The sequence below is a fragment of the Oncorhynchus gorbuscha genome, linkage group LG01 (genome assembly GCF_021184085.1).
Source record: "Oncorhynchus gorbuscha isolate QuinsamMale2020 ecotype Even-year linkage group LG01, OgorEven_v1.0, whole genome shotgun sequence".
Lineage (NCBI taxonomy): Eukaryota > Metazoa > Chordata > Actinopteri > Salmoniformes > Salmonidae > Oncorhynchus > Oncorhynchus gorbuscha.
In genome coordinates this window covers 107,871,153-107,884,969 of record NC_060173.1, presented here as the reverse complement: position 1 = coordinate 107,884,969, position 13,817 = coordinate 107,871,153, and the positions used below count along the sequence as shown (strand labels likewise).

Genomic DNA, 13,817 nt, shown 5'->3' with positions numbered 1-13,817 from the left:
TGTGGATTGGCCTATATTTTTTAAAGAAAAGTATTGTTTGCACTTCAAAGACGACAGCAATATTACTTAACTGGAAAAATAAGGGATACGTGAAAGTGTGTTGTCTGTCTACCTCAATTCAACGTATTCCTAATATCGAGGTGCGCAGCCTATTGGGACCGTCCCAGCCGGTACTGAACACGCCTCCCGCAACCTCTGATAGGATCGGCGTTGCAAATCATCCCAATAACCCGTCAACTAATGCAGCCTATTCCATTTCAAAGACGTTCAAAGAGTCACATCCGTAGCTAATACACCGACCTAACGCGAAAAGCTAACAAACGGAGGAGTGTATGTTTGTTTTTGGACTATTCTAAAGCTTGGACCCGAGGCGAAGTTTGAAGGCGGCAGGAGGAATTCCTGGTGAGTAAAGTGTTTCGTTTATTTAGTAACCGCAAATACACATGGGACCAATGAGCGACAATACGAGTGGTTATGCCGTGGCATATAATGCGAACGGAGCCCCCCCATCAAGACGGCTTTGGATACATTTACATGATTCATTATTTGAGAAAGAAAATGCATAGTACAACAGGGATAGAAAAACCGAGTGCAATATGATACTATATGTAGTGCGTACTGTTTTTGTGTTGAGTTTCTGTAGTAATGCGCTTCTTGTTGGCCCACTTTGACCCCCATCCTCCTGTGTCAGGAGTCAGGACTATAACATGATAACCAGAATGGAGAGAGAAAATATGACCCAATGACTATATGAATAATACTTCCTATATGGGTGGAGAAAATGTAGCCTGTCATTTGAGTAAAATGAGACGTTCAAATTGATTATAATGTGAAATATATTTGAAAATCTGTTTTTGTGTTTGATATTAACAAATTATACTCCCTGAACAAAAGAGGACTGTTTGATCCTCCACAAGATAATTATTAGGCTACAGATTACTAGTTACTGTTATTATTACACAATAATGACCTCATTTCTACGTTTTGTAGGTGTTATATTCCTAAATCAAGAGGTTGGTTTATTCAAGGAGTAGAAACTATGAGCTCCATTTGGAACGGAACACACCCCTCTTAGATTGTACTAAATACACACCACCCTCTGTGTGCAGTGCTATGCCATGCAGCTTCAATTTCACACCTTAGGTCAGTCTTACAGGGTCCTGATCCACTGGTCTATATTGCAATGGATGTTAATGTAGACTAACATGAGCATGGAGGCTCCCATACCCTTGTCTTGTCCATGTACAGTGTTTTCCCTAACCCCAGACAGATGCATCCACGGAGGCCAGAGGTTGTACGTAACACCCTCAGTGGTGGAGAAAAGGAGGCTTTGTTCACAGGGGGTTGCTGCTGTTGCTATGTGGATTTTAGTGCATCTGTTTGGGAGTGGTCTCTCTCGTTGCTCCATATTCTGCAGTCAGAGGTTACTCCCCCCTGGTCACCCCTGCTCCCTCCTCCTCCCTCCTCCTTCCTCCTGCTAGGCTGCTCCCCTCTGAGTGCTCAAACTGTGGTGGTAGTCCTGTCAGGTTGGCTCAGATCACTTTGCTGTGCATCGCTGTACCCATTTATACCATGTATGAGTGCCACTAAAATCTGGTGGTCAGAGAAAAATGTCTGTTGATGACAAGAGGGTCCCTCCTCAGCCTGATCACTAGAAATATACTTTGATTTCGGAAGGTTGAAAAGGTCCTGAGAACGTCCTGCTCAGCACTCACAAAAAAAAAAGGAAAACGATTGTCCAACACTGGGTACGATGCTCGTGATGCTCACAGCCGAAGTGCGCTGCTCAGACCAATGTGCCACTGCAGCTCACAATGATCTAGCAAGCCGTGAGAGTACTTGATGGTAATAGCGAGTTGTTGTTTTTTATAATACTTTTTTAAAGCCCTTCCCCAAACCATAGTCCTAACCTTAACCACTTGGAATTCATGTCTAAACTGTTAACCTTTTGAGTTTCTTCTGTTTAACCCTGTCACTACATGGAATGAACCCTGTAAAAAAGCAGAATTAATGTGTCAAAAATAGACGTTTATCCAAAATACGCAGATTTTAGAAGGGAAACTATGAGATGTTGTTGTCCTCCTATAGTAGCATAGACCACTTTATCACCGGGTACGATATTTTCCCTGAGGTTTCATCTGTGTCAACGGTTATATAAGTACACCGATACATGGGGGGGGGGACACTTCTAGACAATCTGTGCAACTAGTTGAAATCCCCAGCACATCATCACCGACAACGACCTTACTTATGAACTGATATGTGATCAGAATAGAGTAGTATATGAACTGATATGTGATCAGAATAGTGGAGTATATGAACTGATAAGTGATCTGAATAGAGGAGTATATGAACTGATATGTGATCAGAATAGAGGATAAGTGTGTTTAATTCAGTGTGAAGAACCATCTGTAGTCTGGCTCATATTTATAACCGTGTGGCTTGTGAGTTGGGGCTCTGCATGCTTTTGTTTGGGATGCCATCAACAAAACTACAGAGGATGACTAATTTGTTTTTGAGATGAAAGGTCCTCCAGTAAACGGAGGGTTCGTCCCAAAGAGCACCCTATTCCCTTCATAGTGCCCTAATGTTGTATTTTTATTTATTATGGATCCCCATTAGTTCCTGCCGAGGCAGCAGGTACTCTTCCTGGGGTCCAGCAAAATTAAGGCAGTTATACAAATTGAAAAATATGACAATAGATTTCACAACACACACTAAGTGTGTGCACTCACTCTATTCCTCTAGCCACCCTATTCCTCTATCTGTACTATTCTTCTATCTACACTATTCCTCTGTCCCTACTATTCTTCTATCTACACTATTCCTCTGTCCCTACTATTCCTCTATCTACATTATTCCTCTGTCCCTACTATTCCTCTATCTACACTATTCCTCTGTCCCTACTATTCCTCTATCTACACTATTCCTCTGTCCCTACTATTCCTCTATCTACACTATTCCTCTGTCCCTACTATTCCTCTATCTACACTATTCCTCTGTCCACACTATTCCTCCTCATTAGCTTGGACACAGTCCATTACGTGGTGTTCTGATGGAAAGTGCTCCCGGTCACCCATTGTGACATCATCACCAGTCAACGTGGCGCTGTGGCTGGAGGGGGGGGGTGTAGGTGGCGGTGTGATGGACCAGGAATGGGGGACGGTGAGACACCCCCGGGTGTAATTTGAGAAGTGGTTAATAACAACAAGGATGTGGAGGCAAGATGCAGGCTGTCTGGTCGTTATCCTCGGTGGCTCCTGGCAGGGGATGGGGGATGTTACCTGGCTGGAAGATGCAGGTAGGGTGCTGGTAGACGATGGTAATGGACTGCTGTAGGAACTCACACTCAGTCATGTCCTGGGACAGACAGGTCTGCTGCTGAGCCTCCCTGCCAGGTTGATGGATGGCTTGTGTAACGTGCCTGATGGTCTTTGGTCCGTCCCTTTTTGCTTTCAAACACATGATAAATTAGGCCTGTTAAAGTATACTCTAAGTGCTTTCAACTCTGTGTTGGTCTTGCTAGAATGCTGTATTGACTGTTTTCTCAGTGATAAATTGGTTCTGCCTGCCGTTTACAGTATCTGAGTTAGCTGCAGTAATTTAGCCCCAGTAACGAGATGCTGTTGGAGAAAAAAACATGAGAATGGTGTTAGTGCGTTCTCTCTCGCTCGCACGCACGGACACAGGGAGTCATGGTGGAATATGCCACCCTGTTTCCTGGTGTAGACCTGGATGGCAGACCAGAGCATGTCTGGTAGTTAATCAGCAGACAGATAAAGAAATTGCAGTTCCCCATTTTTACTAACAGATATCGGGCCTTTAATATAGCCTTTGACAGACATATAGTCTATAGTATTGAATATGGCATTTACTTCTAAAGGAAATGCTCCTTTTGAAATGTTTCACACATCCTTTCATAAAGTTAATGTCCAACTTTTATTTAAGGGTCAAGCTCTATCTTTTCCTGTTGCAGGATTCTCTCTCTCTCTCTCTCTCTCTCTCTCTCTCTCTCTCTCTCTCTCTCTCTCTCTCTCTCTCTCTCTCTCTCTCTCTCTCTCTCTTTCTCTCTTTCACTCTCTCTTTCACTCTCTCTCTCTCCTTCTTGCTCTCTCCAGCTCTCTCTGCGCTCTCCTTCTCTCTCTGCGCTCTCCTTCTCTCTCTATGCTCTCCTTCTCTCTCAGCGCTCTCCTTCTCTCTGCACTCTCCTCTCTCAGCACTCTCCTTCTCTCTCAGCTCTCTCATTCTCTCTCAGCTCTCTTCTTCTCTCTCCTTCTCCCTCTGCTTTCTCCTTCTCCCTCTGCTCTCTCTCTCTCTCTCTCTCTCTCTCTCTCTCTCTCTCTCTCTCTCTCGCTCCCTCTGCTCTCTCCTTCTCCCTCTGCTCTCTCTCTCTCTCTCTCAAGTAAGGAACATGTAGTGAAATGGTACAGAATAGTATCGAAGTCTCTCATCTCTCTCGCTCCCTCTGCTCTCTCCTTCTCCCTCTGCTCTCGCCTTCTCCCTCTGCTCTCTCTCTCTCTCTTTCGCTCCCTCCCTCTGCTCTCTCCTTCTCCCTCTGTCTTTCTGTCTCTCTCGCTCCCTCTGATCTCTCCTTCTCCCTCTGCTCTCTCTCTCTCGCTCTCTCCTCTCTCTCGCTCTCTCTGCTCTCTCTCTGCTCTCGCTCTCTGCTCTTTCTCTCTGCTCTCTCATTCTCTTGCTCTCTGTCTGCTTTCTCCTCCTCCCTCTCTTGAATTTGAATTCAGATTGCTTAATTGGCATGAAATACAATTTGTAGATATTGCCAAAGTAGTATAGTGGTACAGTATTTCAGTAAATAAAGTACAATGCAATAAGTATAATGAAATCTAGTTCATTTCAGTAGTAGTAATAATAGTACATATAATCATGTATACAGGATATAACACTACTGCTGTTGTATTCTGTAATCTTCGCTCGATAAATGTAATTAAATATGATTATAAAAATAAATAATGGCTAATAAATAAAAAACAACATGAATGATGGTTCCACTATGTATTACTGTCAGTTATATAAAATGTAAATATAAATAAACAACAACATGATGATGGTTACACTAGTAAGTTAAATACAATGTAAATACTTCAGGGAATTACTGGTCATGGGATGTCCCTCAGGCTATGGAAATGATATACATATATACAAGGCCTCCTGAGTGGCGCAGTGGTCTAAGGCACTGCATCTCAGTGCAAGAGGCATCACTACAATCCCTGGCTCTATCACATCTGGCTGTGATTGGGAGTCTTATAGGGCTGTGTACATTTTGCCCAGCATCGTCTGTGTTTGTAATATTTGCGGATCCTCCCTCACCCAGAAAAATTCCCAGCTATATGTCATTAGTAAATGGACAGGAGTTGGGAATTGATTTAGATATTTCCTGAAAAAATTTATCACAGTAGAGGGAAAGTGCACCATCTGTCTCTACCTCCCATGTCATGCAGTGACCACATAGACCCTCCTCTTTGGGTAGCCATGTCTTTCTGTCTCCCTTTTTCTATACACACACACACACACACACACACACACACACACACACACACACACACACACACACACACACACACACACACACACACACACACACACACACACACACACACACACACACACACACACACACACACACACACACACACACACACACACACACACACACACACACATTTGTTTAGGATAGGTCTCTCTCTCTCCTCCTCTCTCTGCTCTCTCTTTCTCTCTTTCAATTCATTTCAAGGGTCTTTATTGGCATGGGAAACATGTTTACATTGCTAAAGCAAGTGAAATAGATAAACAAATATGAAATAAACTATAAAAAGTGATCAGTAAATATTACACTTACACAAGTTCCAAAAGAATAAAGACATTTCAAATGTTACATTATGTCTCTATACAGTGTTGTAACGATGTACAAAAGTGAAAATAAATAAACATAAATATGGGTTGTATTTACAATGGTGTTTGTTCTTCACTGGGTGCCCTTATCTTGTGGCAACAGGTCACAAATCTTCCTTCTGTGATGACACACTGTGGTATTTCAACCAAAAGGTATGGGAGTTTATCAAATTTGGATCTGTTTTTTAATTCTTTGTGGGTTTGTGTAATTTGAGGGAAATGTATGTCTCTAGTATGGTCATACATTTATTTGGCAGGAGGTTAGGAAGTACAGCTCAGTTTCCACCTCATTTTGTGGCAGTGTGCACATAGCCTGTCTTCTCTTGAGAGCCATGTCTGCCTGCGGGGGCCTTTCTCAATAACAAGGCTATGCTCACTGAGTCTGTACATAGTCAAAGCTTTCCTTAAGTTTGGGTCAGTCACAGTGGTCAGGTTTTCTGCAACTGTGTACTCTCTGTTTGGAGCCACATAGCGTTCTAGTTTGCTCTGTTTTTTTGTTAATTCTTTCCAATGTGTCAAGTAATTATCTTTTTGTTTTCTCCTGATTTGGTTGGGTGTAATTGTGTTGCTGTCCTGGGGCTCTGTGGGGTATGTTTGTGTTCTCTCTTTCTCTCTCTGGACTGAAAAACAGTATACAGAAATACTCCACAAGGAGACTCAGGAACTTCTCAGCTGCCCTCACACAGTCCTCTCAAATCAAAGGTGCACACTTGTCATCGCCATGATGTTCAATTGGGTCACAGCTCATAGCGGAGGTTACTGGTGGTCGAGATCTGAGTTCCGAGCTATGATGGTGATGTTTAAACCAGTTCAAACCAGTATTAACCCTTCACCCAGCCCCATGGGCAGAGAGAGAGAGGCTTTCTGTCTCCATTACCTCAGAGGCTGGGCGTGTAATGTAGGGTACCCCCTACTCTCCAGTCGGAGTGTCACTGAGGAGAGGCTGTCAACAGGATCAGAGATGAGATGGCCTGCCACATAGCTCGGTCTGGGTTTTCCCCCAGGGCATCTGTAATACTCAGAACATTCACAAATTAGTCCAATCAGGTTTAAGATGGCTCTTTTGATTATTCTCAATCAAATTATGCATACGGTTACTGTATTTTTGAGGACAGTACTTTAATTGTAATCTGTAGCCTACGCGTGTTAAACAACGATTACTGTAGATTATGTGGTTCCCTTTAGCTGTTGTATGTTCCTGTAGTCTGACATACTGATAATGCTGCTCTCTGGGAATTATTCAGCAAAGTTTGTGGAAGTTTAACCGCATGGATGACTTTTACTACCAGATGTTTCTGTTCGGTCACTGCTCCGACGCTCTGTACTGCAGGGTAGAAACCCTTCTAACCTCTAGTGGAATCATAAGGGCATGGGTGTTTGCATAAGAAACACAATGGTCCAAAACTCATGTCTGTTATAATCAGTCTGTTATAATGTCTGTTATCATAATCAGTTTTTATCCTTGTGAGTTTTTATCTTTGTGAATGGCCTGAATTAGGGTGACTAAATCAATGGAGGCCAGAGGAAACAAAGTGGTTTGAAATCAGGAAAACTGCATCGTGTCAGCTACATTTTTCGGGAAATAGGCACTACCTAGAACCTAAAAAGGCTCTTTGGCTGTCCTCATAATAGAACCATTTGAAGAACCCTTTTTGGCTCCAGGTAGAACTCTTTTGGTTCCAGGTAGAACCCATTTGAGTTCCATTTAGAACCCTTTCCACAGAGGGTTATACATGGAACCAAAATTGGGTTGTACCTGGAACCACAAAGAGGCCTCCAATGGGGACAGCCGAATAACCCTTTTTTCTAATAGTGTCGGCTTGATTCTGGGCTACTAGCTACCTGACCGGCTCACTTTCCTGTCGAACTCATCTTTCTTCAGGACATAAAACATTATAAGAGGTAAGAGGGATGGTGATTTTGAGACGTTCATATTTTTGATTTCACACAAAAACAAGCGTACCTGTATGACATGTCAACAGAGCACTGAGCGTGTACCAAGCTTTTTATTTTCAAAGACTTTATCCTTATCAGGTCGTCTCATTCTAATTTTTTTTTTTTTTGCGACCAGCGGGAACAACTTTGAAGACGACTACAAAATGTATTCAAGGCTCGAACCACCCAGGTTATAATGTAGGATATATTATGAAATCGGACTTTTTGGATTTAATGTTAATGATATGTGAGAGAAAGACCCCACTGGACGATTCAGAACATAATCCTATGTGTCTTGGTGAAATGTATTTTATAACATAAGGAAGGGACATGTAATTACCAAAGCGCGTTCTCACCCACACTGGGCAGCGTGGGTGGACACCCTTTAATTAAGCAATAATACCCAAGGGGGTGTGGTATATAGGCCAATTTACCACGGCTAGGGGCTGTTCTCAAGCACAACGCAATACAGAGTGCCTGGACACAGCCCATAGCCACTTAGCCGTGGAATATTGGCCATATATCACAAACCCCTGAGGTTCCTTATTATAAACTATTATAAACTAGTTACCAATGTAATTAGAGCAGTAAAAATAAATGTTTTGTCAAACGCCTTGGCTGTCAGCCAATCAGCAGTCAGGGCTTGAAACACCCAGTTTATAATGAAGTATTAACGAAAAAACTAACTAGGTTTACTTTTTTTGTCTGTGGATTAATCATCGGACAAGAGAAACCCATGATTTTGTATGACTCTGGGTAATAATTCTACAAATAACCAAATCAAATCAAATGTTATTGGTCACATACACATGGTTAACAGATGTTAATGTGAGTGTAGCTAAATGCTTGTGCTTCTAGTTCCGAATACAAAAAGGAACCAGATACAAAGAGGTCCATCCAGGAGTAACTAACTAGCGACACCAATGTTTCATGTTTTTTCACCTGCCCCCGAAATGAATGTAATTGATTCACAGTTGATTTTGGTATTTTAACCTGCGTAGTCATGACCGCGATGGCGGACGCACGTATGTAGTCAGTATATTAGTTAATAGACCACTGGCAGGGTTTTCCTAGGATTTCCCATGGCTGCAGAGGGATGTGTCCTTGTAGAATCCAGTTCAGTTTCAGATTTGGATTCTAATTACCACCCCTTGGCATCTTTCCAAATGGTTTCGTGAAAACAGATGTATTTATAATATATGATATAATATAATAATAATATATGCCATTTAGCAGACGCTTTTATCCAAAGCGACTTACAGTCATGTGTGCATACATTCTACGTATGGGTGGAACCCACTTCCCTGGCGTTACAAGCGCCATGCTCTACCAACTGAGCTACAGAAGAACCACACCGTATCCCTCAAGCCACTGTGTGCCTGGAAGACGCTTCCATCTTGGGGTGAACCTGCTGTCTCTTATTGTCCTGGTATATTGGGGTTAAGGATGCTCGATTACCATAATCTGCTGTATTTGATTGTCCTGGTATATTGGGGTTAAGGATGCTTGATTACGATAATCTGCTGTATTTTATTGTCCTGGTATATTGGGGTTAAGGATGCTTGATTACCATAATCTGCTGTATTTGATTGTCCTGGTATATTGGGGTTTAGGATGCTCGATTACCATAATCTGCTGTATTTTATTGTCCTGGTATATTGGGGTTTAAGGATGCTCGATTACCATAATCTGCTGTATTTTATTGTCCTGGTATATTGGGGTTTAAGGATGCTCGATTACCATAATCTGCTGTATTTTATTGTCCTGGTATATTGGGGTTTAGGATGCTCGATTACCATAATCTGCTGTATTTTATTGTCCTGGTATATTGGGGTTTAAGGATGCTCGATTACCATAATCTGCAGTATTTTATTGTCCTGGTATATTGGGGTTAAGGATGCTCGATTACCATAATCTGCTGTATTTTATTGACCTGGTATATTGGGGTTAAGGATGCTCGATTACCATAATCTGCTGTATTTTATTGTCCTGGTATATTGGGGTTAAGGATGCTCGATTACCATAATCTGCTGTATTTTATTGTCCTGGTATATTGGGGTTAAGGATGCTCGATTATCATAATCTGCTGTATTTTATTGTCCTGGTATATTGGGGTTAAGGATGCTCGATTACCATAATCTGCTGTATTTTATTGTCCTGGTATATTGGGGTTAAGGATGCTCGATTACCATAATCTGCTGTATCGACCGAGTGGCAGATCCTAAATATTCAACTGATATGAATCTTCTCTGTTTTGATATCTGGGTGGTTTCATGCTGTGTATTTTCTCATCAGAGTGTTGTGGTGTTTATTTGCATTGCAGTGAAGTATGAAGAACCACTGATTAACCTCCATTTTAGTGTGCAGGCAAGTTCGGCACCCTGCTCAACCCTTTGAATGGAACAGAGCGTAAAGGGGCACGGTTCTTCTATCCACAACCAGAGATACAAGCACGTCTCTTGAGAAATGTCGTTTGATGATATTTCTTTGAAGTTCAGCACTTTTATGCCATGAATGTGATTGGATGGTGTTTTATGCATAAATCATGCTTTGTACTAGTTTTTTTTTCTGCAAAGTTACACATTTTTCTGGCATGCAAAGGGAAAGCAAGCAATACAACTCAGTCAAATTAATTAGAGGATCATTCATTTCCTTTCTATGAAGCCATTTCCTGTTTTACATTCTGTTTATTGAATTCCTAATCTTGGATATACTACAATAATCACAGTTGTTCTTCCCGTGAGTAAAATAATAATTCCCTTCCATGACCTGAGCATTTCCAATAGTAAAATGTAACATTCAACGTTTTTTGTTGTTGCCTAAAACCTAAGCCCATCTTCAATTGAACGCTTGAAACTATATTTTCTGACTGTGAAATGTCAGTCCAATTTTCCTCAGGTTACATGGTCATTTTCTTCCAAACGAAGTGGCCAGTCATTCTGACTTTGAAGTCAGGCCTTTACAGAACATATTGTTTAAAGCTGAAGCACTGTGTCTAATTGTGTGCTTTTTTTGACAGACTCTGTTGTTGGGAAGAAAGGAGTTCATGTTCAAATGTGGTCTCATATTTACTGAGAGAAATGAGATCGTCACAAGGCGAGCAGACCTGTAAGATCTCCTGTAACTTCAGTGTCACTTCCACGGGCTGCTATGGAGTAAATCGGAGAAGCAGAGATTTGTTGAGTTCTGGTTGGAAAGATCAAATCAAATTGTATTAGTCACATGTGCCGAATACAACAGGTGTAGACCTTACAGTGAAATTCTTACTTACGAGACCCTAGCCAACAGTGCAGTTTCAAAAAAATATGGATAAGAATAAGAGATAAAAGTAACAAGTAGTTAAAGAGCAGCAGTAAAAAATAACAATATATTCGTCTTTCACCGACAGTTGACGGGTTGTTTATATGAGTCCAGTCGTCTGTCTCATTACTGCAGGCCCAGCCTCAGCACTGACCTCAAATGTTCAATCAATCTCAGACAAAATCAGAACCAGTCCAGTTTTATAGCTGTTCAGCTTGTTGAAACTGAAATGCTGTACAGTACATTTATCCATCCACCTCATTAAACCTTTAAAGTCACCAGTCCAATCCCTGCACATGTGGTGTGAAATGATTTTGTCACTGAGCAGGGAGGTTTGTCCCGTCCTGTGTACTGTACCTCTATTTAAACAAAAGGGATAAATGTCAATTAGCTCCTATGTTGACTTTCAACTGGACCCATGGCTTCATGTTGCCATCAAGTTCACAGGGATCAGGTCCTCCCCTGCAGACCCTCTCTCCAAACCTTCTACAGCTGTGTCCGAACCTTCTACAGCTGTGTCCGAACCTTCTACAGCTGTGTCCGAACCTTCTACAGCTGTGTCTGAACCTTCTACAGCTGTGTCCGAACCTTCTACAGCTGTGTCCGAACCTTCTACAGCTGTGTCCAAACCTTCTACAGCTGTGTCTGAACCTTCTACAGCTGTGTCCGAACCTTCTACAGCTGTGTCCGAACCTTCTACAGCTGTGTCCGAACCTTCTACAGCTGTGTCTGAACCTTCTACAGCTGTGTCCGAACCTTCTACAGCTGTGTCCGAACCTTCTACAGCTGTGTCTGAACCTTCTACAGCTGTGTCCGAACCTTCTACAGCTGTGTCCGAACCTTCTACAGCTGTGTCCAAACCTTCTACAGCTGTGTCTGAACCTTCTACAGCTGTGTCCGAACCTTCTACAGCTGTGTCCAAACCTTCTACAGCTGTGTCCAAACCTTCTACAGCTGTGTCCAAACCTTCTACAGCTGTGTCCAAACCTTCTACAGCTGTGTCCAAACCTTCTACAGCTGTGTCCGAACCTTCTACAGCTGTGTCCGAACCTTCTACAGCTGTTACGGGGTACATTACCCCCACCTCAGCCCCTCTGTTTCCCACCAAACCCCAGTCACAGTCACATGTGAGATATTAAAATGTATTCTGTTTCACCCTCTTTTGATGTTATGATCAATGTTCACATTCCTATAGAACTTTGTTTAATCCTGCTCATGTTTGCTTTGAAATGAACGTGTATTTTTTTAATGATCATAATATATTTACTGTTTTCACATTCATAGGTTATGTGTAGGTCGTAAACATGATTCAATATTAAAGGACACCCAAATTCAGGCAAATTTACAAGCTTTGTTTGAGAGAAAAAAAAGCTACAGCTACAGGCCAGAAAACACAGAATGTCGGGATAAAGAACATTATTTATAATATAATATAATATGCCATTTAGCAGACGCTTTTATCCAAAGCGACTTACAGTCATGTGTGCATACATCCTACGTATGGGTGGTCCCGGGGATCGAACCCACTACCCTGGCGTTACAAGCGCCATGCTCTACCAACTGAGCTACAGAAGGACATTTGGGAAATGACCCTGTGATTAAGAGGATTGCTCGCCTGGTCTTTGTTGTGCGATGTCACGACTGCATTTGAGTTCATGTGATTTATGTAGGCCTAAATGCTTCAATAAATACTAATCATATTTTAATGGGATGAAGTTCAAATTAGAGGTCGACCGATTAGGATTTTTTAACGCCGATACCGATTATTGGAGGACCCAAAAAAAAGCCGATACCGATTAATCGGCCGTTTTTTAAAAACATTTATTTGTAATAATGACAATTACAACAATACTGAATGAACACTTATTTTAACTTAATATAATACATCAATAAAATCAATTTAGCCTCAAATTGTCACGCCTTGGTCATTGTATCTTGTGTTTTGTTAATTGTTTGGGTAGGCCAGGGTGTGACATAGGTTTATATGTTGTATTTCGTATTGGGGTTTGTATTAATTGGGAGTGTGTATTATTAGGGGTGTGTCTAGTTAGGCTTGGCTGCCTGAGGCGATTCCTAATTGGAGTCAGCTGATTCTCGTTGTCTCGGATTGGGAACCGTATTTAGGCAGCCTGAGTGCGCGTTGTATTTCGTGGGTGATTGTACCTGTCTCTGTGTTAGTCACCAGATAGGCTGTATTAGTTTCACTCGTTTGTTGTTTTCGTATTTTCAGTTATTTCATGTACCGCTATTTTCTTCATTAAAAGTCATGAGTAACCTACACGCTGCATTTCGGTCTGACGCTCTACAAACAGACGAAGTTCATTACACAAATAAATAATGAAACATGTTCAATTTGGTTTAAATAATGCAAAAACAAAGTGTTTGGAGAAGAAAATAAAAGTGCAATATGTGCCATGTAAGAAAGCTAACATTTAAGTTCCTTTCTCAGAACATGAGAACATATGAAAGCTGGTGGTTCCTTTTAACATGAGTCTTCAATATTCCCAGGTAGGAAGTTTTAGGTTGTAGTTATTATAGGAATTATAGGACTATTTCTCTCTATACCATTTGTATTTCATTAACCTTTGACTATTGGAGGTTCTTATAGGCACTTTAGTATTGCCAGTGTAACAGTATAGCTTCCATCCCTCTCCTCGCTCCTCCATCCCTCT

At 41.6% G+C, this 13,817-nt stretch overlaps 1 protein-coding gene across 1 annotated transcript in view; it reads left to right on the top strand.

Annotated features, from left to right (window-relative positions):
* Positions 1–251: 251 nt before the first annotated feature.
* LOC124030243 (ly6/PLAUR domain-containing protein 6-like) overlaps positions 252–13,817 on the top strand; it is a 47,246-nt gene continuing 33,680 nt past the window's right edge. The window contains exon 1 of the mRNA XM_046341689.1: positions 252–402. The gene's annotated coding sequence lies outside the window, so the exon portion shown is untranslated. The remainder of the gene's footprint in view (positions 403–13,817) is intronic.